The sequence below is a fragment of the Homalodisca vitripennis genome, chromosome 2 (genome assembly GCF_021130785.1).
Source record: "Homalodisca vitripennis isolate AUS2020 chromosome 2, UT_GWSS_2.1, whole genome shotgun sequence".
NCBI lineage: Eukaryota > Metazoa > Arthropoda > Insecta > Hemiptera > Cicadellidae > Homalodisca > Homalodisca vitripennis.
In genome coordinates this window covers 30033700-30061640 of record NC_060208.1, presented here as the reverse complement: position 1 = coordinate 30061640, position 27941 = coordinate 30033700, and positions in this window count along the sequence as shown.

Sequence of the window (27941 nt, the reverse complement as noted above, 5' to 3'; positions counted from 1 at the left end):
AAATATCACAAGCTATATTCCAAGAGAGCTTTATCAGTTTCAGGTACTGCTTAGACTGTTTTTGAAGACATCATTATGTTCATAATTCGGAAGTTTGTAAATACCTTATAAGAAGATACCACACACTCATATTCGTATATCTTGAAACATTGAGGGAATGTGGAGAGTTATTGAATATATGGAAAAAATTTGGGGGGGGGGCAATCCAGACAACTGATAATTTTCCATAGTGGATAGAGATTAAGGCCCCATTTTGTTCCTTAAAAAGTACTTGACCCGTTTCTTTGTTGAGAACGATCTTTTAGCGGTACATGTCAGCAATACTGAAAATTTGGGGGGTCCAGACCCCTTGAACCCCTTTGCTGGCTACGTCATTGACTACTTAGACTGTTGTAGAGACATTGTTATGTTCATAATCCGGAAGCTTGCAATTACAGTAGAAGATACCACATGCTCATATCTGCATCTCTTGAAACATTTTGGGAATGTGGAGGGTTTCAAATCTATATTAAAACAGAACTTGATCAGTTTCAGGATGGTGGGGTACTGCTTTAACCATTTTCGGGCACTTTGTGATGGCCACCACCCACAGTAGACAGGGCAGAACCTTCTTTATCCTCACCAGCTGGTCAGTGTTCTCAATGCTTCTCACCTCGTGTCTGTCCTCTGGCATATTCTCCAGGTTGTCTCTACCTCTCTACTCTCCCAGAGTGGACACGCTACAGCAAATGGTGGAGCAGAACTACTACTGGAGTTCTCAGATTTATGCTCTTATCAGCAAGGTCCAGCTAAAACAATCATTTCTCAATCCAGAGGTACAATATATTTTATCAACTCGAGATATTTGTGAAGATAATCAAAATATTAGAACTTATAACAAAAGGCAAGTTTCCAAACTCAGAGAGGCATCCTCACAAACCAGGCTCAGAGTATTCCAAAATTGATATTTTGTCAAAAATATGTTTAAAAAAACTTTCATACAATCATTTTAACAACTGCAACTGAATAAAATTGGTGCAAGGATACCAGTTTAAACTATTCCATCAACCTTAAAAAGTAAAGTAATAAATCTTTAATTAATTTCAAAACAAACACTTTGATAATAATAAAATTTCTATTATTATTGGTTGGTCTAATGATGATTTCACTGAAAACGAAAGGCCTCACAGAAATAAAAACTTTATTATTATTGGAGTTAAGTTTCTACAATGTAATAAATATTTTTGTTATTAATTCCATGGTCACAGTTAGGCCGAATAAGTATGAAGCATAGTCAATATTACAATGGCTATGAATTCATTCTAGTTTATAAATAAATATAAAAAGGTAACAATACAAATAAAAGTATCAATACCTAAAAAACATAACAGTACATACAATTCTATGATTAATTTAGCATGTCAATTGTACATCTGTAGATCACAATATAAATAACAAATGTGTTGAAAACAATGTAGTGAAAGACTTTATAGCAGTGTCGAAGGCCAAATATTTATGTACTGGTACATAGTAAAATACATTTATTTCAACCAGTTCTCCATTACTATTTTAAATCTGTGTAAAGTGTGTAAATCATGTACCCCTTTCAAGAATGTTTTTTATTTTTTATTTACAGATTTTTTTGTGCTACTTAGTTGACCCACAAAGTTATTCCATTTCTCAAATGAGAGTGAAAATAGCACAATAAGTTTTAACCAATAAATTTATTTTAACATATATTCTTTACGTTTATAAAATAAAAATAACTTAAGCTAATTTATTAAATAACAGTTTGATATAAAATTCTCAGCTTAAGTTAATATAAGATATAATTCCAATTTGTCAGATTTAAAATCTGTATATATTTCAATTACATAATTTAAAGATAACTTTATTTTTTCAATATTTTTATCATTTAGGTACTACAAAAAGATTAGTTTCTAACCACTCAAAAGCTGTTTTTAATTCTTGATTATCATCCTGGATTAGTTCATTTCGATTTTTATTATAGTTTATATTAGTGTTGTATCATCAGCATTCAATATTTCTGCAATTACAAAAAGGAAAGGTTCTAGAACAGATCCCTGTTGCACACCAGTTACAGTATTACCTAAATCAAACTTACCTATATAGTGGACAACTATTTCAGCTCTCTGCCTGCCACCTTGATATTAATAATTCAAAATACATGCTTTCTAGCCTGAAAGCATAAAGAGGACAAGGAATTTGTATGTAAAACATCAACTTCTTACTGCATCATTTATATAAATATGAATATAAAAAGATAATATGAAGATAGTATTTTTAAGTTATTGTGTTACAGAAACATAAATACATATAGTTACATGGACTCTGTCTTATATGGACTGCTTTTGGGCCAGTTTCATTTATTTCATAATGAATTTGCAGGTAAGGACTTTTCACTGTCTATTCCCCACCACCAAATGTATCATGGTGCATAACTGAACGGTAATGCAGTTAGTATACATTTTGTAGTTAAATAACAGACCAGTACATTTTAATAACCTTATTAAAACTATGCCTTTTTTTTGCAGAATGCTGTGATGGAACAATTTCAGAAGAGTTATAAATTCTTAACACGGGAGGAAATTGCAGTGAGGGCAGGTTATGATAACAAAATATCTTTCCCGGTTATGAAATATGAAGATGATATAATAACTTTGTACACCTTAGGTTTAGCAGGTAGTTCAGCTCTCAAATTATTTAGAGTGGCCAAAGAAAGTTACAGCGCTACACACGTGTCCTTCGGAGTAAAGAAAAACTCTCCTCTCTTGAAGCCTTTGACATTATTGACTCTCAAATTTTTAGAGGTGAGTAACTTGTAGCACAAAAATATATTTTTTAGGGGTATTTTTACACATACCTGGTACTGTACCCGTTTAAAATCAACAGTTTAAACACTGTGCTTCTAATTTTTTATTTTTAAAAAATTTGCTGTGGTATTTGCAGTCTGCGATGTTTCTGGTACTAAGTAATATTGATTTTTCCACAATCAAGAAAATATGTGCATATGTAAGCTTAAAAAGACTACTTTAGTCATAAGGACTACTTCTGTCATTTGTATTCTGCTACTGATCATACGTTAAAAAGTGTGCCATCTCTTTGCTTTTTCTTTAACTACAGTATAACTGTTATGAGACATAACTAGTTTCTATAACTTTATGCGCAAAACATTCACAGTTTTATTCATCAAGGTAGGTTTTACCTTGATGAAAAGTATTGTTTAAATATTATTTTCAATGCATTACATGGTTTATTTGTCATTGGTGCAATCTAAACTAAAAATTTGATAGTAACTTTGTCTTTGCAATATGCATACACACTACTGATCAAGCACTGTATAATTATTTAATATTTTCTAAAATTTAGATGTAAACAAATCTTTCTGCCACTTTGGTGAACCTCAACTGAAAGTGTCAACAGGTATTTAGGGTCAGTTAACTTTGAATTACGTGTCCAAAATATAATTATATAATAATTAATTAATATAATTATTTTCCAGAATTATTAAATATTCTGAGGAACTTATTCAATGTTCCTCACCTTTTAAATTTTGCTTGGACTTCTGCAAATATTTCAAAACTAAAATCAGCCAAATCAAGTCTGCTGTTCTAGAGTTTTAGTGAGACTAACAAACATAATTTAATTTTTATACATAAAAGGTATTCTTGTACATAACCAGGTTATTTAAAAGTATGATATTATATTTCAGTTTTAAAACAAAGAAATAAATTATTCATTATGAACAAGAGTTCTAACAATATTCAGCAAGTGGACCTTACTGTTGAAATGTGAACACAAAAGATTGGCGGAAACTCATTTGGAAATAGCACAAAAATGAATACACCATTTTCTCAGAGCATGGTACATGTATAGACATGTGTACACGCATATATTTCTAGGGGGCCATTAGCAGAATTTGGTCTAGAGCCTCAAAACTCCTAAATCCGGCACTGATGATACTATTTATGTAATATAGCAATGAACAAAAGTGCTATTGGAAACAATTAATCATTTGAAGCAAAATGCCTATATAACAGAATCCGTATAGTTCATAAATTTTTAGTAGATCAAATATAATATTGATAAATTTGAAATTGGCACCATGTGACAGACAGGGAAAATAGGACGTCCATTTCCGATGAGCTAGAGAGGGCTCTACTAACACCACCAAACAGTGTAATGGTCCAATTTTAACTTGGATCACCACCCCCTTTCAATTACTCTATACTTTTGATTCATTACTTATTTTTCATTTTACTTTTGAAATACATACAAAATAAAAGACTACAAAAGTATATAGTTTTAAATATACATAATAAAACATCCACAAATGTATTTTTTCAATGCAACACAGTTAATAGATGTCCATATAATTTAAAAGCATTAAGTTGGTCGGGTGTAGTAATGTAACTCAAAGATATCCACTTTAATATAAATTTCTTTTACCAATGAAGTCAATAAGTGAATATTTGGCCATTTGTTGGGAACAAAATCAGAGTGATATACACCAAAATATAAAGTTTTTAGTTCTCACATACCTCAAAATTGGTTTCACAGATTGATTGTTTCGTTGGTTTCACTGTGCCAATCATTTTCATGTATTCTAGGTAACCTTTTAATATTGGTATTATTAGCATTATACTTTAGTTTATTACCGCTTTACTTCTCAATTTGGAGCTATTTAAAAAAAAAATAATTACTATTGATAATAATTAGGTGAAGATTCAAACTTTTACGTTTAGTACAAGTATTTGTTTACAGGCAGGTCTGCCAAAGCACTGGTTGGATGAAGTTATCAGCCGATGGCCTGAGTATAACACCAGACATCTCATGTTGGAGCAGGACATCCCTGTGTTTAGGGAGCCTCAACCGTTGAAGCTCCGCAAGTTGCAGCCTGTCTTCTACATACTGCTGTTTGGTCTGGGCATAGCTTCCCTCGTGTTTCTTCTTGAGTTGTCTCTCTAATTGTTGTAACATGAGACTGTTCAATTAGCCCTAAGTCAAACTGTGACTCGATCTGGCATTTTTGTCAAATATAACAAAATCTAGACATTGTAACCCACTTAGTCAAGTAAATTAGTGGTATGTTTCAACCTAGTGCTGGGACTTAAGTGGGATATTACAACTTAATACGATACTTTGGTATTAACCGAAGGCCACTTTGTTCCTATCTACTATTTGTTATTAGACTATATAAGTAGGTAAATACATATGTATGTATTATAAATAGAAATAGTTAAAGTTAACATTTACGAGCGCTCATATGATCTGAGCTTGATATAATTACGTAATATCTCAAGGAATTGTTTTCTTTTTAAGCCAGAAGTGTGGGGTGGCGCTACCGGATCAGATAACGTTGAACGATCTGGCACGTAATCTAAGTTTGGGAAAGTACCGATCGGAAATGCCCCCGGCTATCAGTGCGGCTTCGGTGACGTCGCTATCCCGCACTTCTAGCGAAAAAACATCCCTTGAGATAGCATCCAAATTCAAGCTTAATACACAGTACACACACACAAAATGTAATAAAATTCATTTATAAAGTGATAATAGTCCTCCGATCATATGAGCGCTCGTAAATGTTAACTTTAACTATTTCTATTTATAATACATACATATGTATTTACCTACTTATATAGTCTAATAACAAATAGTAGATAGGAACAAAGTGGCCTTCGGTTAATACCAAAGTATCGTATTAAGTTGTAATATCCCACTTAAGTCCCAGCACTAGATTGGAAAATGCCGCTCATTTACTTGACTAAGTGGGTTACAATGTCTAGATTTTGTTATATTTGAAAAAATGCCAGATCGTTTGATTTTAATCTACACACACACACACACACACACACACACACACACACACACACACACACACACACACACACACACACACACACACACACACACACACACACACACACACACACACACACACACACACACACACACACACACACACACACACACACACACACACACACACACACACACACACACACACCACACACACACACACACACACACACACACACACACACACACACACACACCAAACAGCATCCATACGAAATAGTGTTAGTGGACATTTAATTCACAGATATATCTTGTCACATCTTCATATAATATTTAATTTGTGAAGGAAGTTAGTTATTTTTCAATATATCTTGTTTTTGTGAATGTTCATGTTGATATACATTCGTTAAAAACGTCAATAGTAAATTTTGTAAATTCTAGCATATTATTAAGTTGGTTTGCATTGTTAAGAACTGTTTATTTGTTGTTATAGCCTACTCCTATGCTATTAACGTTAACAATTCTTCTGTAATGTATTAATAAAGTTGGTGCCACTGTATTTTATTTCATTTTGCATCACTGTTGTAACATCCACTCATACTCCATTCCTGCCTCTTCCTTAGCAAATTTAGTTGTGCACCTCTAGAGTACGGCCCTAGGGCCGTAAATACTTCCTTGAAGAATGGGCCCTAAAAATGTTGATGTAGAGACGGACTGGATTTCCGATAAGCTAGAAATTTCTCTATCACAACATTGAAGACAGTCATCAAGAATGTATTCAAAAAGATCCTTCCCATGACATACACACATTTCTAGTTTCAGATGTAAAAAGTAGAAAGTTCTTGGTTATGAGGAGTTTAAAAATGGAGGTAGAGCCGTCACAGTATAGGTATAAAGTTTTGTTTAGAATTGGAATTCGCGTTAGCTGCATGTTAAAGTCCGGCTCTAGCTTGTTGTTACGAGACTGTGACTCGCCAAGGCTTTGTAGTCTATTCAGTCAACAACTGTTTCAATCCTTGACAATGAGTCAGCCACTATGTTGTTGGATCCAGAGATTTAGCGGATGTTCGTTGTGAACTGGCCGATTTATTGCAAAAGACGGAGCTGACGTGGTGAGCATTTTTCGGCTTCTGATGTAAAGCGAAGGTCAGGGTTTGTGATATGTGTAGATGGTGAAGTCCCTACCCTCGACCGTATACAAAAATTATTTGACAGCCACGTATATAGCTGCCAACATTCGATCATATGTGCTGTACTTTTGTTGAACAGCTTCTTGGAGAAAAAAGGCAACGGCTGCCATACCACTCCTACTTTCTGTTGTAGGACAGCTCCCACGGAGTTTTCAGATGCATCGCACATGATAGCTAGCGGTACATTCGGAATCGGGTGGACCAACAATGTCGCCTCAACAAGACTTCGCTTAAAGGTCCGAAATGCTTTTTCGTGATTCTCTCTCCAGACAATCTGTTCGTTACCATCTAAGTTCCCTTTCAAGAGGTCGTGTAGCGGACTCTGTAGCGAAGAAAACATTTATGTATTCATTTTCTGTTGGGCAGGAAATGACTATAGAAATTTAGCATTTCTGTGAAACGTCTCAGGTCTTTAACAGTCTGAGATTTGGGCTTGTACCATCCTTTTCGGTTTGAAGACCTCTCCGAAAACCAGGATTCCTAGTAATTTTATGCATTCAGCACCCAGAATGCATTTTTGCTGAATTTCAACAAAATGCCAAAGGAAGAGAGTCGGTCAAACAGCAACTGCAGATGAGCAAGATGCTCTTCTTTATTTCCTTACCAGTATTTTGTTAGAACTTTGTCAAGAATGAAACTCTTCTCTCTTTATCTTTTAAACTGTCATTTACTAACCTTTCCCTACAAATGTTTGGCATTAATGGATGGGTTCGTTTCTATAGAACATAATAAATGATTTTCCAATAACACAAGTTCTATTTCCGTTATTAAAATAAATTATACACATATAATTCACACTAGAACTTTGTACAATATGTTTAAAACGAGTCAAACTAAATTATTCCAATTGCAAGAATCCAGTTTAAATAATCGTGCTTCTGAATAATGAGGTGTGTTTCGTTATGCGTGAGGCTGTTACCTGTAAAATGCAATAATTAATTCATCGCCAAATAATTAAAGATCAAAAATATGTGTACACAGAAACAATTTTGTATCAGATGGTGTGTAACTACATGGTGTGTTTGGGCACGCATGGTCATGACCTTATGAAATATTCATTTGTATTAAATAGTAACACAACTTTTTACAGGTTTTTGAATATAATTCTCTTTCACTTTTAAAATTGTTACAACTCTTATACATGACGCATGTGTCATTCTTGTGTGTAAGGGTTTTATCTCATTTTAATGCAACTATTCAATGTATTTGTTTGCAAATTGCAATAGTTACCTTGGAAAAATTATTATTTGCATTGCAACTTTATCGCTTGTTCACAAAACAGCACATTGCTCAACTTTAAAATATATCCGTACTGATATAAAAATAAGAACAAACTTTACTCTGATTAAATCCCAAATTTTACATTTACTTAGTTCTTTTTCATTAATGTGTGTTTACTCGCCCAATAAGGAAATGGCGACTATATTTACTGACATTTTTAGTACTAAGTTTAATACCATAATGTTTCACTCAAACTGTTCACACTTATTACAAGAACAATGTAATGCTGCTGTGGTACTAGGCATGAATATTGAAAACTGTACAGCAATAATGAGTGATAAATTTAAACTTCCGTTGTACATCATTAATTACTTCTCAAGTTCAAACCTGACCAGTCTGGGCCAATGCTTAGCCTACAGTAGATCTCCGGAGGTTGTGGCATTTTCTCTGCCTGACAGTTCGGTGATGAAGTTGGGTTCTGTTTACACCCCGCCTCGCATCTTCACTACGAGCAGTGTTGCCAAGGTGATAGATCACAGAAAAAACGTCAAAATTCCCAGATTTTAAAGGATCGACCATTATAGGCGCCACGACACATTCTCCTCCATTCACGATCATCAGTGGCTTGGATAATTCAGGGTAAGAAACTTTATTAAAACACATATAACTGCTAATTTCAAGAACAACTTAAGCATTTCTGCTAATGTCAAGAATAATTAAGCATACTCGCTAATTTCAAGAATAACTAGAGCATACCTGCTCATTTCCAGAATAATTAAAGCATACCTGTTAATTTCAAGAATTACTAAAGCAATCACCAGCAGGTAAATAGTCCGATGGTTTAATATAGGTGCACCTACATCCTCACTCTACACCCCGTGCCCAACACCCGTGCCAGTCTGGGAGTGCCGATTTCCGAGGAGTATAAGACGTTGGACTTTGGGTCTGAGTTAGAGATAGCGCAGGTTCGAATCCTGTCTGTGACCGAGGCACTTTTTATCATTACCATCGACCTTGTTGTAACGACACTCCTCCTTATTCTGTCTGATAAGATTCTCGCACAGGCCAGTGGCCCATGAGGACGGGCGGAATAAGGCTTAAAAGGGGATCAGCCTCTTCTAAATAAAAAGCGTTTTACGTGCATGGAAAATTACTGATCCTATATCTGTTGCAATAAACAAGCATCATTAGCGTTACCGTAAACGTACATGTGTAATTTTATTTCATTCATCTCTTTGTAGACAACGTTTAAATAAATCAGACAGTATCAGTATATGTGACTGCAGCACGTAATAACGGGAACAGCTGGTAATCAGCATTCAGCACCGATATGGCAACATCAACATCGCCTGTCATCGATATGTTACTATGTAGTTGGTATATTACTAGCGCTCGGACTGTTCTCTGTGGAGTGAGAGACATAGAGACCTAGAGCTCATGTGGTAAATATTTCACTGTTACGTGGCGCAGCCCTAGCGTCAGACCTTAAAACTATATAATTAAAATAATCTCCGGACATTAGCATACTGTACAATAAGTTATGTTTAGTGATGGGATAACCGAACGGTTTTTATAACCGACTAACCAGTCGGTTATTTCTGCCGTTACTCGGTTATTTTAGTCGAATGAATAACCGATTAGGTACCTTTCAATTCAATCCAGATTGACTGGTTCACTTAATTAATTGTGTAGACTTAAAATTAATCAGATGAATTAGTTGAATTACCACAGCCACTTTATTTAGTAATATAGGTTTTTATTCTTGTTTCAGAGTTTATTTACACATTACCACTAAACTTAAATAAGTAGGCTACTGTTCCGCTTAACCTACTTTCAATACAATGAATTTTCCTATTTTATATTTAAACAAAACCTTATCATTCACGAAACGCCTTGACATACACCATAATCTTTTAATTTGTGTCTTGTAAGAAACACACAACACACATAGGCCTACGTTTGATATGGAAGACCTTCGATTTGGAGTTAAAGTAATGGTTGCAATAGAGCATAAATAAATAAAAATTAAAACTGTTTTTGACATTTATTTAATGTAATGTTCACATTTTCAAATAAAATCACAACTAAGAGTACCTAGAAGAAAACAAAATTATTAGTAAGTTATAAAGAAAATATAAACAAAATCCTAATATAATAATACAAGCTAGTAAAATATAAATAAAATGTGTCATTTATATAAAACACTCATATAAAAAGTCATAAATATAAAACACTCATTATTTATATTAAAACATTTTTATGTATTAGGTTATTACAGAGGTTAATGATTAATCATTATTGAAATAAAATTACTTTGGCTTCAAGAACAAACAATGGTTGGATTAGAAAATAAATATGCATACAAATTGACAATTTGAATAATACTGGTATGTGCACAGTGCTAGGTTTTACTTCTCATTAAATATTTATAGAATCTTATAAGAATAAAAAAATAAAAAAAAATTAAAAATGAACACATTGTATTTAATTTAATTAACAATAACTAATATTAAAATATATAAAGCACACACATAAATTAAATTAAACTATTGTGAACAAAATGGTTACAAGCGGTATAAAATAAACGTTTCATTTACGTTTAGAAATACTATTTTATCAACCACTTTATCACCCACGTCAACGTCAATTACGCAATGAATAATTAAGCTTAAACGCCACAATCACAAATTCGGTATCGTGTCCGTCCGTGTACTGATTAATTGATAGATATGGAGAGTCAGAGGGGTGGGTTGGGGAATTCCTGTTGAGACAGGAACTGAGCGCAGGCGATATAGTGATCAAGAAATTCAAACCTACCCAAAATGGCTAAGCCGGACTTGAAAACGCAATTCTGTAATCTGTTATTTATTACTTCTGTTTATTAATTTTAGTTATATAATCTTTAAACTTTATATTGTCACATAATATCTGGAAAGGCTATAATATCATTGCCAAATAAATAGCAATACTATATTTTGACTAATTTACCTGGTTGCAGTAATTATAACCGATTAATCAGTTAAATTAAAACAACCGAACTAACCAATTATCTTCATTCAGTTATTCCCACTACTAGTTCTGTTCTTGAATTAAAATTGTGCGAGCAGTACTTCGACACTGTGTGAACGACATTGCTTGTAAGCCAAATTTCCATACAATGCGTGTTTTGTGAATTTAGGTTATTAAGATTATCTTCCAGATCAATGTCATAGGTTTACTATGGCTGGAATTAATACTCTTCAAATTTTAAGTAAAACTACTGAAATTTCTAGATATCTGAATTAATTACGGAATTTTGAATACCGTGAAGTTAATGAGCCTGACACTACAACCCTAGTGATCATTTTGTTTCGTAGGAAAGTTCACGTAACTTTTTCGGAGTACCATAGCTGTGACTCCCATAAGCATCCAAAAGTAGGACACGGATGTATTCACAACTACTCGAATAGATTAGATTCCGCGGCAAGCGGTTATGCACGACGAAAATGCGATGTTTTATCAGCGCCAGTGTAGTTCTTTTTAGACAGACGTCCCTTACTCCCAGAAACTTTCGGTACTCAGTAACTTTCAACGACGTATGAACGTCACCTGCTACCTGAGTGACGATGAGACACATGACATCGCTTCTTTTGCAGACCATATCGGGTTTATCGCTGAGTCCATCCATCATTAGAGTCGAACGACTGCTCTGTTGCCACAGTCTAGCATGACAACCCTACATGCTTTTTAGAAGGAAGGCAGCTAATTCCAATGTGGACGAACTGAACAGAATCACGATCTGGGATTCCAAATGGAAGAAATCTATTGAGGCGAAAATCTTTGGATTTTTCTGTGTTCAACTGAACAGTGCTCCGTAATAAGATACTTATTAAAGAGTTACTCTCTAAATATATATTCGCTTCTTGCTCCATCAGAAATGGGAAACTATATCTGTAATATATCTAGTTAATTACCTTAATATGCAATGGACATGAGGGCCCAACACTGTACCGCGGCCGTAGTAATATCGTGTGATAAAAAGTCACTGTACTGGTAACTAACTACCTATCACCCCACCTCAGCATCCTAGCTCTGTACCTTTACTCCTGAGTTCTCATCAGTCATTTACTAATTACCCGTCGCCCTCGTAGCCCTCAAGCTATATGTACCACTAGACACAAATTTCTGATAAATAGTTATTTAGAAGCTTGTTCATTTCTCAATTGGTACTTTTTGCAGAAGATTTTGATGGAATAGAGATGATGATATTGAAAGAAATGGCTCAACAGCTGAATTTTACGATTAAATATCATGTCTACAAAAACCGCGGCTTTCTACAAGAAAATGGAACCTTCAAGGGAGGAATCGGACAGGCTGTTGCCGACGGTACTGCAGACTTGGCCATTTCAGATATTTTTCAAATGCCATGGTTTTTATACCGTGGTCGACTATGCACCATCTCTGTTTAAGGTAATTAAGTATAAATTGCAAAACAGATTTTAGACATAGTTCATGTATTATCAATTCAAATGCACAAACAACAGTTTCTTCGTTGAAGCTGCACTTCACACATGTCCATGTCAAAAGGAATAGCGTTTTCATTCCTAATTGTTGTTTTGTAAATTTAAAGTGGGTTAGGGTTAGCGTTTTTAATTGGACGGTTTAGTTAAATAATTCTAGCTAAAATACTCTTGCAGCTTATGTGTGCTCACGTGATTTCTAATTGTATTATAGCATGTAGATTTAATTTTCTACAATAGGGTAAGAAAGTAAACAGAATATGAATATAATTTGGAAGTGAGTCAAATGCAACATTCCTAGAAACCCACCCTCAATGCTATGATGATCTGAGATACCATAAAAGTATTGCAGTCTTGGAAATCTTAAGCCATCTTAAAGGAACTATGAATAAAGTGACCAACGATTTAGGAGAAAAGGGGCTTACATAAATTCGATCCTACAAGAAAACTCAGTCTTGTTTAGGTTTACAAGCAATACTAGGCTTTTCTTAACACAGTAAGGTAACAGATTTGTAACTGTCTTGTTGGTGTGTTTAATGGGTGGCGACATCACACTTCTGATTAATTCAACTGTATCCCACAAATGGTGCAGGTAGAAGGATTTTTTGACTCCTGCACAATTCTACAGATGTTTTCATCTTCTGTACTTTATATGGCTGTGGCTTCCAAGGCCAACTCCCATCATAGCACCCTATCAATAATCTCTCAAGTGTCTGCAATCCCTCTTATATTGGCACACTCTTACTTGACAAAAGGATGTTTTACGCTTGAGGCAGAGCGTAGCCCTAACCACCATAAATAGCTCCACTTGACTGTTTTTTCTTATAACCTTTTCCATCTACTCATACCTATGTTCATCTACTCATATCTGTGTTCTGACTGACGATGTCAGGTCACCTGTTGCTCAAGGACAAGTTCTTATATACAACTAGGAGTACATCAGATCATATGTTGCATAACAGGTTTCACCAAAGTTCATGAAAGATTACCAGATCTTAATACATTCTTGAGAAATCCTACGGACAGATAAATGAGAAATGTAGCCAGCCAGCCCAATGATCTTTCCTCTGTGGAAATGATTTTTTATGCAAAAATCAAATGTACGACTCAATCTGTCCTCGAGGTACGTAGACAGACAAACATGCAGAACATACCTGTTGTTTTACTGAAGTTCAACCAATCGGACTCCTATAGTAAGCCCAAGTTATTTTACAGCTGCAAAATACATAATCCTAGATTTAGGCGTATATATGATGTAAGCATACAGATCAGCATCTTTGATTTCGTGGAATGATTGGAACCTGTTACAAATCATGTATATAAACTTTATTGTTCGAAAATTACAACAATACAACTGCTTGTAAATAGGATAGATTACAATTCAAGAGTGTACCTACGATTTATAACAAACTTTTCATTCAAGCACACCCTATAGTCTTTTGCACTTTTATTTAGAAGTCTGTGAAATATAACACTGAAATAATACATTAGTATGATACCTGAATTGAATCAAACATACATATTTCAGAACAGATTATCAATGGTGGTGAGGCGACCGGAACAAATTGACTTTCAGTTGAAGGCGTTCGGAAACATGTTCCAGAGGGAAGTGTGGATGGCTACATTTGCAACTTTTGTTTTGGTTTTAGCAGTCCATCATGCTTTTCACTCATCAGGTAAAGTTAAACATCTTGCCTACTTTTACACAGTTTAAATTATACTGTCAAGTAAAAATGATAGTTACTGACGCGATTTCAGATTAATACTCAGCTTCTCATGGTTGAAAATATCACATTTAATCATTAACAACTTTAAGTATCTGAAAGAGATGATAACATGATTACGGGCATTTGCCATCTTTATGTGTTATCTCGTCCTCTAACTCAAAAGACACTCAATACGGTATCTCAAAGTAACACGAACTTTGAAAAAATTAAAAACAGAAATTGATATATTACGGGTTACGTTTAGGTTCTAGCAATGTTTGGGTGTCTTGGAGACTTTAGGAACCTGTCATGGAGCAACAGAACAAGATGGTTACAGAGATGACGGTTTTCCTCCAATGTCACTGAGGACTTTCCCTATTAATACACAGAACAAAATTTAGCACTATCTCTGATTCCATTAGTGTTCCATGTAACGTCGTATTAGCGACCAATTTTAAAAAGTCCTGGAACAGTGATGTATGATGCAGGTTTCTCTAAATACCCATGACTGTTTTTCAATGATACTACAAGAAAACTTTTGGGTCATGCCACAGATACAAATGTTGTTTCTAATTAGATGAAGCTGTGTAAAATGTGGTGTGGCACCACCAGAGAGAGTAGTTTCCAGAGAAGTTATTTTTTCTAATCACAACTTACTTCAGTGATGCTTGAGAAAATTATACTTACCCGTTTGTCACGGATTTGGTTAACGTCTCTATTAGTGTGCATATAAAGTAAACCCTGAGAATGTGGTAGAAGACAAAGTGCACTAATTTGGATTGTTGCTATGGCTCATTGATGCTAGGAGACACTTTTTTGCACATTTCAGAGTTTCAGGAGACGCTCCTGTAAGGCAGTAGGCCTTTAAAACAAGAGGAATGTAAAAACACGTGGAAAATATGTACTGATGTTATGGTGATGGTAGTAGGATTTCTTAAGACAATTATTGCCTCTCTTCTTAAAGAGATAGAGATTTGAATCCTTATGTCAGGGTATAAGAACACATTTTTTAGAATGACACTGGAATATGTAGTGGAGCCACCTCCCAAGTCTTAATTTTTAGTATGTTTTTCTGTAAGATGACAGTTTCTATTTTCATTGTTTTTCATCTATTAAATTTCCTAACCTCCAAATCTGGTTTACAATACAAGCAAGCACTATCCGGAGAGTTGATCAACATAAAGCATGTCCAGGTCAAGTGAATAAGTTTTGCAAGATAAAGGGTTTTGTGCCAAATGTGACGAAGACAGATACTCTAGAAATTATTACTTCATGTCAGGAATTCATTGGTTACAGAAAGCAACGAAGAGAATTTGTGTTTTTTTGTGATGAAAAGTTAAATTTTATTAACAACTAACAAGTTTTTTGTACATTCAAAATACTTATTGTTAACGTACAAACTCATTGTTGCCACAAACCTCTTCCCACATATCCCACTCTAACTAAGAAGGGGTTCAGAATTGATACTTGAGAAAATGACTTACCATCTAATTACATTACATCATTACAGGACTCGCTAATGATAGTTTAGATACTTAGAGACTTTTTATTCCCGAAGTACAAGGGGGTGTACATAAATAAATCATCTTAGACTTCAGAACTGATAATAATTTATTATAACAACAGTCTGACACTATTCCTTTACCGTAACATACTGACACCATTCCTGGAACGAATCGCTGATAGACTCACTTATTCCGAAAACGTAGTCGTAATGCAGCTGTTTTTTTAAGGCAACTCACATTAACCAGAAAACACAATAACATTTTCTACACATAAGGTAGCTATAGTTGGAAGGGTTGATTTATTTTAAATGTTAATCTCCAGTTCATCTTCCTCTGAGTGCTTAGTGCAGCGTCTGAAATTTGACACTGTCACAGACTTACATTACAAAAATCATAATCTGTTCTTATTACCCTACATCTTTTTAGAAAATCACCAAAGTAGGATACACATTTTTTCAATTTCCGTATTTAATTGATTCTTTAAAGATAACATTTATTCCTGCAATATTCTCCCTGTGACAGTCTTCTGTACCAATTCTTTGGATACTTCGTAATTACACTTTACTCACTGCACCATAATTCTCATGAGTTCTTCAAAATATCACACATACGTTTCATTTGAACAATTTATAACAAGATCTTAAAATCCCATATGATGTCCCCATTAATTTGGTTGATTAAATTAAATAGTTTTATTTATTCATTTTGGTCAAAAGTGTAAAAGTTTGTTTTTATTCAAAAGTAAATACTTTTTGTAATGGTATGAAATATGACTTGTACAATAACTGTAATAAATAGTATGAAAAATTATCAGTTGAATTGTTTCAAAGCTTGACTTTGACTCATCAATTCAAGGTGAGTTAATTCTAAGAGTGCTCATTATTACCAGTCTGAAAATAATTATAATCCTATGAAAATGAGTTGAATGGATTTAATTTTTTTAATGTTTATACTTTTATCACTTCTTAGTGATGTGTGTTTGTTTGGAAACAATATTTATTTGTGCAATCAGTAAAAAATAAGAGAAACATTATAATCTGAAATTGAAACATTACTGGGGTCTTATTTATTCCAAGAATGTAATTAATACAACATATTTAACACTTGAAATTGGTACAAAAAATGTTAGAAAACACAACAGCAAAATGTATTGATAAAATTCCTTTAAGATCACTGCAATGATGAGGGATGATGTTTTATTACATTAATTATAAGGTTGTCTTATGCTGCAAATCTTAGCCCTAAATGTGAATACAGAAAACATTACAATATCTCTGCTCTTTTGCTAATCCCGTTTTGTAAGTATTACCCATTGTAAAACTGGTTCGATTTGGTTTAAATTGTATTAAAATTGCTCTTTTCTAGTTTCCTTTCCATTATTTGTAATGGAATAATATGTTTAACATTCATAAAGAAAGGAAAAACTGATATCTTTAGTATTTGAAGAAATGTGGCAAACTTTTCATTGCCACCATGTGGGAATGTCATAAAATTATTCTGGAGACCTTGAAAAGAGCCTAACTGCATTTGGGATCCAAATTGCATTAACCATCTAAAAAATGATTTCAACCAACCATTGTTATCAAAAGTGATATGAGGAAAAATGTAATAGAAAATTATTTATTTTTGACATTACTAAAAATAACATGCCTGTAAAACATGATAGTAACATAATATTCTATATTCACAGAAGGGACAGATCTTCAAAGTTAATCTGTCTTTTTGTAGATATAAATTTTCCTTGTAAGGACAATGCTCATGTTGAATTATTTACCTTTTAGGCTGGATTGGGAGTTTTTCTCAATATTTTCGGACATTTTACAATGATGAGCACACATAGCCTGGCAGATAGTGGCAGTTCTCGCACTCTCCTCACCAGCTGGTCAATATTCTCTCTACTATTCATCTCCTGTGTATCCTCTGGCATAGTCTCCAGGCTGACTCTCACTCTCTACTCTCCCAGAGTGGACACTATGCAGCAGCTGGTGGAAGAGAACTATTACTGGACTGCCCATGATTTTGCCCACACCAGTCAAGCCAAGTTTGATGAAATATTCTCAAATTTTGAGGTTAGATACTAGCGAAGTTCTTTGAAAATTTTAATATCACACTATATTATCAAGAAACTATCTATTCACTTTCTTATTGCCTTGAACAAAATTGTATTTTGCTTGCAGTCGCCTTGGTTTCCTATGTTTGTAAAAAAGTTCAAGTATGTGAACAACGATGAAGTACGCAAAAGGGTGGAGTCTGACAAGAAAATTACGTTTGCCGCACATGTGTATGGTGATGGCCTTGTCGTCATAAAGGTAGATGGTTTGTTGGGACAGAAAGCACTGCGAAGGTTCAGACTAATAAAGGACTCAGTGGCTGGACTGCATGTGACTTTCGGTGTGAGGAAGCATTCCCCATACTTGCAGCCTCTGTCTAAACTAACTCTCCGCTTCATAGAGGTAAGTTTCACTTACTGACATTGTAAACAAGTTAACACACAACAGAAGTTTAGTGTTGAGCTGTATATGCTGTTGTATTGTTCCAGGCAGGTTTGGTGAAATACTGGCATGACCAAGTGATGAGCAGATGGCCTCAGTATGACAGTAAACATCTCACAGTGGAACACGATGATCAGGCCTTCAGCGAACCTCAACCGTTACGCCTCAACAAGACTCGGCCTGTCTTCTACTTGCTTCTGTTTGGCTTAGGACTTGGCCTTGTTGTGTTTGTCATCGAGGTTACATGAACATTTGATATTGCATTGTGTCTTATGATTAATTCAGAAATATAAAATTATCCAAGCCGATTTGTCCAATTATTTCCTGATAAGTAACTATTACTGGTTCAAAATGTCATAACAATAAGCATGGTGAGTTACAGCAAATAATAAACATTAAAATTTGCATTGATCTTCATAGTGTGACTTCTTCTATAGTAATATTATATTACAGACACTGATTTCAACTAATAAATGACTTTTTAGAGAGATTCAGAGGTGACCTAAATGGCCTTAAGACATATTTAGTTCAAGAAAACAGACTAATCAAATCAAACCAAAATCAAAATTAAATTAATAATTACGAATAAAAAAAAACAATATACTTTTGTTCTTACTTTTACATCGCATTATTTAAAAAGAGGCAGCTCTACAGACCATATGTTCAACCCGGAAATTAAAAAATAAAGAATGGTTTTTTTTATTTCAATAGTTCATAAATTAATTATTGTAAAAAGTCACAATGTTAAAGTGGGAGTGCCCAGACACATAGATATCAAAGGAATGAAGTTGCTGATAAAGTTGCTACACGAACTGGTAATAATATGAATTTTTCATTACAAAAGGTAGATGTATATAGAAAAATAACTAAGAAATTGTTTGTTAAAGCATAGAGATTTCTTAAGTTCTAATAAAGACCAATGGTACAAATAACTGCAACCGAATTTAACCAAGATATCGTGGATGGGAATGAGTACTTGAAACAGACACTTTATAATTAGGATGTGCAGGTTGAGATTGGACTCTTTTGCCCCTTACAACAATTACATCAGATGAACTTATTAAATACTCCTAATTGTAAAAAACGTAAGAGTGGTATTGATAAATCGATCATATACTCAATCAATGTATTACTTATATTAAGGAACGTAAAAAAAAACGTTTTGAAAAATATGAGGAAAGAACATTTTTTCAGCTCCACCACATTTACCAACACTTCTTCAAATATATAAATGGTCTGAAATAACATTTTAGCTAATAAATTATTACGGAATAAAAGTTAAAGTGAATAAATGTGGGTTACTAACTGGATTAATTATTAAATTTTAAAGACAAAATATATCTTCATGGTATAAATACCAGGCCCAAAACGAAAAAGTTTCACAAACCAGGTGTTTTGTGTTTGAATGTTTGATTTGTCAAGTGTCAAATGTATGTTTACGTTTCATACATGTAAAGAAAAAAGTAATAACTGTGTACAGTCTATGAAAATTGGGTTACTTTGGGATTATACCGACCATACCCTGACACGAATCGTTATTTGACATTTTGCTTCTACTGATTACTAGATTAGCGTAGAACAATATTTCGTCAATATAAAACAGGAATTGTCTTATCGCGAACCCCTCCCCATCCTCAGACAGAGGTCAAAGTCGAGTGGTCTAGTTTAGATAACGTGATTGCACAGAGTCTCGCCGCCCGTTCAGCTGGTGCGTCGCTTTGTTGTACTTCCGTGTTTTACCCCTACATTTCTCCAAACACAAAAATTCAACAAAAACAAACATTTACCAAACAAAAAACTAAACTCTTTATTGAAAAGAAAACACACAAAACTTGTTTTTATTCTTGATCAAACTCCGCCACCCAAAATGCGAGTGCCTCCGGCCATCAGCGCGGGCTTCGCTGCCCCGCGCTGATGTCAACGAAAGAAAAACATCCCTCGAGATAGTACCTATCAGTAAAATATCAAATTCTAGAGGGGCTGATCAGAAATATAAATTGAATTGTAATGGAAAGGCAATTATGTACCGCGCAAAAAAACTTAATCATGTGCTGCCGCGCGGCCTGCCGTAATCGGGATTCTCGAGAAAGATAATAGTCAATAGTCAATTTTTTTACTGCGGAGACAAAATAACATTTTGTATAGCAAAACGTCAAATATGTTAAAATTTGGACATACATACCACATCGAGCTCTCATTCAGACATACATTTGATCACTCATTCCACGTTCATCCATCGCCAATAATTCCCACTTCGTTCTAGAGTCAGTCTTGTTATTGTGTGGTCTCCCAGTCATACTCCAGAAACTCTTTTTATATTGTAAAATGCATTTGACGCTAAACAGCGTTTTTTTAAACGAGTTTTTTTAACGCCTTGAGCGTCGAGGCTTTTCTTAATTCATTAGGCAATCTGTTAATAAAATGAACCCCTGCCTGTGAAGGCAAGCGTTCATAAACCACCGTCCTGTGTCTCCCAGTTCGGTAGTTGTCTCTGCCTCTAGTCCCGTACGAGTGTGAATGTCTCGGCCCGTAATCAAGGCACATTTAGACATACAATACAACGTTATTTGTAAAAATGTAGAGGCTAGGCAGAGTTAACAGTTGCAACCTTTTGAAAGTTGACCTGCACGACTCTCTAAACTTTAATTTTGCAATGGTGCGGATCGCTCGCTTCTGTAATTTAAACACTCTTGAAAATTGGTTCCTTGCACAGGCACCCCATAGTACCAATCCGTAAGTGAGGGTGTGGATAAAATCAAGCCATAATACGCCGTTATCAGAACTTGACTTGGGCAGTATTTGGCTAGAGACCTCAGAACATAAATGCCTGAGGCTAATTTTGAGCAAAACGTGATCGATGTGAACATTCCATGTCAAACCTTGATCAAGGTAAATTCCAAGGAATTTTGAGGAATAGACTTCTTCTAGTATTGTATCCGCTAACATAACGCTAGGTCCATACTCAAAGTCTACTGGGTTTAAAGTGAAATTTAAAACGTGAATTGATCCATCTAAATGTATTTAGATTGAGGCTATGAAAAATGTTGGACACAATTGTTCATTCCAACAAATGCGTTTTGTTCCAAATCTGATTTCGAAGATTCGTTAAAACAAAGAGTCGTATCATCAGCATACTGCACGATTTTCCCGTGTGGTAGTGATGATTTTATGTCATTAACATAAAGCAGGAAGAGAATTGGACTGAGAATGGATCCTTGAGGAACTCCATATAACTCATATTTACAGAATTTGAAATATGATTAGAAATTTGGACAACTTGAGTTCTATGACTTAGGAATGAACTAAGCCATGTGAGAGGTACGCCTCGAATGCCATGCGATTCCAGTCTGTCAAGCAGTGTAATATGGTCAACACAATCGAAAGCTTTAGATAAATCGAGAAACACACTTAAAGTGTGATTTCGACTTTCCAATTCCCTCTACAATCATATCGACAAGACCCACAATTGCATCTATTGTCGATTTGCCCTTTCTGAAGTCAGCCACTATATTGTTGGATCCAGAGATTTAGCGGATGTTCGTTGTGAACTGGCCGATATATTGCAAATGACGGAGCTGACGTGGCGAGCATTTTTTCGGCTTCTGATGTAAAGCGAAGGTCAGGGTTTGTGATATGTGTAGATGGTGAAGTCCCTACCCTCAACCGTATACAAAAATTATTTAACAGCCACGTATATAGCTGCCAACATTCGATCATATGTGCTGTACTTTTGTTGAACAGCTTCTTGGAGAAAAAAGGCAACAGCTGCCATATCACTCCTACTTTCTGTTGTAGGACAGCTCCCACGGAGATTTCAGATGCATCGCACATGATAGCTAGCGGAGCATTCGGAATCGGGTAGGCCAACAATGTCGCCTCACCAAGACTTCGCTTAAAGGTCCGAAATGCTTCTTCGTGATTCTCTCTCCAGACAATCTGTTCGTTACCATCTAAGTTCCCTTTCAAGAGGTCGTGCAGCGGACTCTGTAGCGAAGAAAACATGTCTGTAATCATTTTCTGTTGGGCAGAAAATGACTATAGAAATTTAGCATTTCTGTGAAACGTCTGAGGTCTTTAACAGTCTGAGATTTTTAGCTTGTACCTTCCTTTTCGGTTTGAAGCCCTCTCCGAAAACAAAGATTCCTAGTAATTTTATGCATTCAGCACCCAGAATGCATTTTTGCTGAATTTCAAAAAAAATGCCAAAGGAAGAGAGTCGTTCAAACAGCAACTGCAGATGAGAAAGATGCTCTTCTTTATTTCCTTACCAGTATTTTGTTAGAACTTTGTCAAGAATGAAACTCTTCTCTGTTTATCTTTTAAAACTGTCATGTACTAACCTTTCCCTACAAATGTTTGGCATTAATGGATGGGTTCGTTTGTATAGAACATAATAAATGATTTTCCAATAACACAAGTTCTATTTCCGTTATTAAAAAAAAAATTTATACACACATAATTTAAACTAGAACTTTGTACAATATATTTAAAACGAGTCAAACTAAATTATTCCAACTGCAAGAATCCAGTTTAAATAATCGTGCTTCTGAATAATGAGGTGTGTTTCGTTATGCGTGAGGCTGTTACCTGTAAAATACAATAACTAATTCATCGCAAAATAATTAAAGAACAAAATATGTGTACACAGAAACAATTGTGTATCAGATGGTGTGTAACTACATAACGTTGTTGTTTTGGGCACGCATGACCATGACCTTATTAAATATTCATTTGTATTAAATAGTAACACAACTTTTTACAGGTTTTTGCATATAATAAAATTCTCTTTTCACTTTTAAAATTGTTACAACTCTTATACATGACGCATGTGTCATTCTTGTGTTTAAGGGTTTTATCTCATTTTAATGCAATTATTCAATGTATTTGTTTGCAAATTGCAATAGTTACCTTGGAAAAATTATTATTTGCATTGCAACTTTATCGCTTGTTCACAAAACTGCACATTGCTCGACTTTAAAATATACCCGTACTGATATAAAAATAAGAACAAACTTTACTCTGATTAAATCCCAAATTTTTGCATTTACTTAGTTCTTTTTCACTAATGTGTGTTTACTCGCCCCAATAAGGGAAATGACGACTATATTTACTGACATTTTTAGTACTAAGTTTAATACCATGATGTTTTCACTCAAACTGTTCACATTTATTACAAGAACAATGTAATACTGCTGTGGTAGTAGGCATGAATATTGAAAACTGTACAGCAATAGTGAGTGATCAATTTAAACTTCCGTTGTACATAATTAATTACTTCTCAAGTTCAAACCTTACCAGTCTGGGCCAATGCTTAGCCTACAGTAGATCTCCGGAGGTTGTGGCATTTTTCTCTGCCTGACAGTGCGGTGATGAAGTTGGGTTCTGTTTACACCCCGCCTCGCATCTTTCACTACGAGCAGTGTTGCCAAGGTGATAGATCACAGAAGAAACGTACAACATCCAGATTTTAAAGGATCGACCATTATAGGCGCCACGACACATTCTCCTCCATTCACGATCATCAGTGGCTTGGATAATTCGGGTAAGAAACTTTATTAAAAACATATATAACTGCTTAATTTCAAGAATAACTTTAGCATTTCTGCTAATTTCAAGAATAATTAAGCATACTCGCTAATTTCAAGAATAAGTAGAGCATACCTGCTCATTTCCAGAATAATTAAAAGCATACCTGTTAATTTCAAGAATTACTAAAGCAATCACCAACAGGTAAATAGTCCGATGGTTTAATATAGGTGCACCTAAATCCTCACTCTACACCCGTGCCAGTTTGGGAGTGCCGATTTCCGAGGAGTCTAAGACGTTGGACTTTGGGTCTGAGTTAAAGATAGCGCAAGTTCGAATACTCTCTGTGACCGAGGTACTTTTTTATCAGTGCCATCGACCTTGTACTGTAACGACACTCCTCCTTATTCCGTTTGATAAGATCCTTGCACAGGCCAGTGGCCCATGAGGACGGGCGGAATAAGGCTTAAAAGTGGGTCGGTCTCTCCTAAACCAAAATAAATAAATGAATAAAAAAGTTTTACTTGCATGGAACATTACTATTAGGAACAATCCTATATCTGTTGCGATAAACAAGCATCATTAGAGTTACCTTAAACGTACATATGTAACTTGATTTCATTCATCTGTTTATATACAACGTTTAAATAAATCAGACAGTATCAGTATATGTGTCTGCAGCACGTAACAACGGGAACAGCTGGTAATCAGCATTCAGCACCGATATATCAACATCGCCTTAATGTTATCGATATGTTACCAGTTGGTATATTATTATCACTCAGACTGTCCTCTGTGGAGTGAGAGACATAGAGACCTAGAGCTCATGTAGTAATATCTCACCGTTACGTGGCGCAGCCCTAGCGTCAGACCTTTAAAACTATATAATATAAAATAATCCCCGGATCTTAGCACACAATAAGTTATGTTTAGTGATGGATAACCGAACGGTTTTTATAACCGACTATCCAGTCGGTTATTTCTGGCGTTACTCGGTTTATTTTAGTCGAATTAATAACCGATTAGGTACCTTTCAATTTCAATATTATGATAGACTGGTTTCACTTAATTAATTGTGTAGGCTTTAAAATTAATCAGATGAATTAGTTGAATTACCACAGCCACTTTATTTAGTAATATAGGTTTTTATTCTTGTTTCAGAGTTTATTTACACATTACCACTAAACTTAAATAAGTAGGCTACTGTTCCGCTTAACCTACTTTCAATACAATGAATTTTCCTATTTTATATTTGAAACAAAACCTTATCATTCACGAAACGCCTTGACATACACCATAATCTTTTAATTTGTGTCTTGTAAGAAACACACAACACACATAGGCCTACGTTTGATATGGAAGACCTTCGATTTGGAGTTAAAGTAATGGTTGCAATAGAGCATAAATAAATAAAAATTAAAACTGTTTTTGACATTTATTTAATGTAATGTTCACATTTTCAAATAAAATCACAACTAAGAGTGCCTAGAAGAAAACAAAAGTATTAGTAAGTTATAAAGAAAATATAAACAAAATCCTAATATAATAATACAAGCTAGTAAAATATAAATAAAATGTGTCATTTATATAAAACACTCATATAAAAAGTCATAAATATAAAACACTCATTATTTATATTAAAACATTTTTATGTATTAGGTTATTACAGAGGTTAATAATTAATCATTATTGAAATAAAATTTTACTTTGGCTTCAAGAACAAGCAATGGTTGGATTAGAAAATAAATATGCATACAAATTGACAATTTGAATAATACTGGTATGTGCACAGTGCTAGGTTTTACTTCTCATTATATATTTATAGAATCTTATAACAATAAAAAAATTTTAAAAAATTAAAAATGAACACATTGTATTTAATTTAATTAACAATGACTAATATTAAAATATATAAAGCACACACATAAATTAAATTAAACTATTGTGAACAAAATGGTTACAAGCGGTATAAAATAAACGTTTCATTTACGTTTAGAAATACTATTTTATCAACCACTTTATCACCCACGTCAACGTCAATTACGCAATGAATAATTAAGCTTAAACGCCACAATCACAAATTCGGTATCGTGTCCGTCCGTGTACTGATTAATTGATAGATATGGAGAGTCAGAGGGGTGGGTTGGGGAATTCCTGTTGAGACAGGAACTGAGCGCAGGCGAAATAGTGATCAAGAAATTCAAACCTACCCAAAACTGGCTAAGCCGGACTTGAAAACGCAATTCTGTAATCTGTTATTACTTCTGTTTATTAATTTTAGTTATATAATCTTTAAACTTTATATTGTCACATAATATCTGGAAAGGCTATAATATCATTGCCAAATAAATAGCAATACTATATTTTGACTAATTTACCTGGTTGCAGTAATTATAACCGATTAATCGGTTAAATTAAAACAACCGAACTAACCAATTATCTTCATTCAGTTATTCCCACTACTAGTTCTGTTCTTGAATTAAAATTGTGCGAGCAGTACTTCGACACTGTGTGAACGACATTGCTTGTAAGCCAAATATCCATACAATGCGTGTTTTGTGAATTTAGGTTATTAAGATTATCTTCCAGATCAATGTCATAGGTTTACTATGGCTGGAATTAATACTCTTCAAATTTTAAGTAAAACCACTGAAATTTCTAGATATCTGAATTAATTACGGAATTTTGAATACCGTGAAGTTAATGAGCCTGACACTACAACCCTAGTGATCATCTTGTTTCGTAGGAAAGTTCACGTAACTTTTTCGGAGTACCATAGCTGTGACTCCCATAAGCATCCAAAAGTAGGACACGGATGTATTCACAACTACTCGAATAGATTAGATTCCGCGGCAAGCGGTTATGCACGACGAAAATGCGATGTTTTATCAGCGCCAGTGTAGTTCTTTTTAGACAGACGTCCTACTCTTTCTTACTCCCAGAAACTTTCGGTACTCAGTAACTTTCAACGACGTATGAACGTCACCTGCTACCTGAGTGACGATGAGACACATGACATCGCTTCTTTTGCAGACCATATCGGGTTTATCGCTGAGTCCATCCATCATTAGAGTCGAACGACTGCTCTGTTGCCACAGTCTAGCATGACAACCCTACATGCTTTTTAGAAGGAAGGCAGCTAATTCCAATGTGGACGAACTGAACAGAATCACGATCTGGGATTCCAAATGGAAGAAATCTATTGAGGCCAAAATCTTTGGATTTTTCTGTGTTCAACTGAACAGTGCTCCGTAATAAGATACTTATTAAAGAGTTACTCTCTAAATATATTCGCTTCTTGCTCCATCAGAAATGGGAAACTATATCTGTAATATATCTAGTTAATTACCTTAATATGCAATGGACATGAGGGCCCAACACTGTACCGCGGCCGTAGTAATATCGTGTGATAAAAAGTCACTGTACTGGTAACTAACTACCTATCACCCCACCTCAGCATCCTAGCTCTGTACCTTTACTCCTGAGTTCTCATCAGTCATCTACTAATTACCCGTCGCCCTGACTCTTTTTCCGTTACTAATATGCAGATTCGAAAACAACAAGTGTGTATTTCTAATCTAACCTATTCCCCTCAGTCCGGACGTTTTTGACCATAGATGATCTTTTATCCAAGCTTTGTAGCCTTCCGAGTGTGCAATAAAAATAGAAAAAACCTTAATCAACCCCACACCCATTTTTAAACAGAATCAAAGCAAGAACACACTCTACCCACCCTACATGTATAAAATTAGTGACTTATATAGTTTTACCCAATGATCAACTATAAAAAATAAATAAGACAATCCAAAAATAATATACATAGAATTTAAACAATCAAACAAATATAGAATTAATTTGTACATGACTTTTTTGACTGACTAATAGAGTAATTTGAGTGTTTTGTTGGAAGTAAAATGTTTGATCGTATTATAAAGCTTAGACTATATCGTAGCCCTCAAGCTATATGTACCACTAGACACAAATTTCTGATAAATAGTTATTT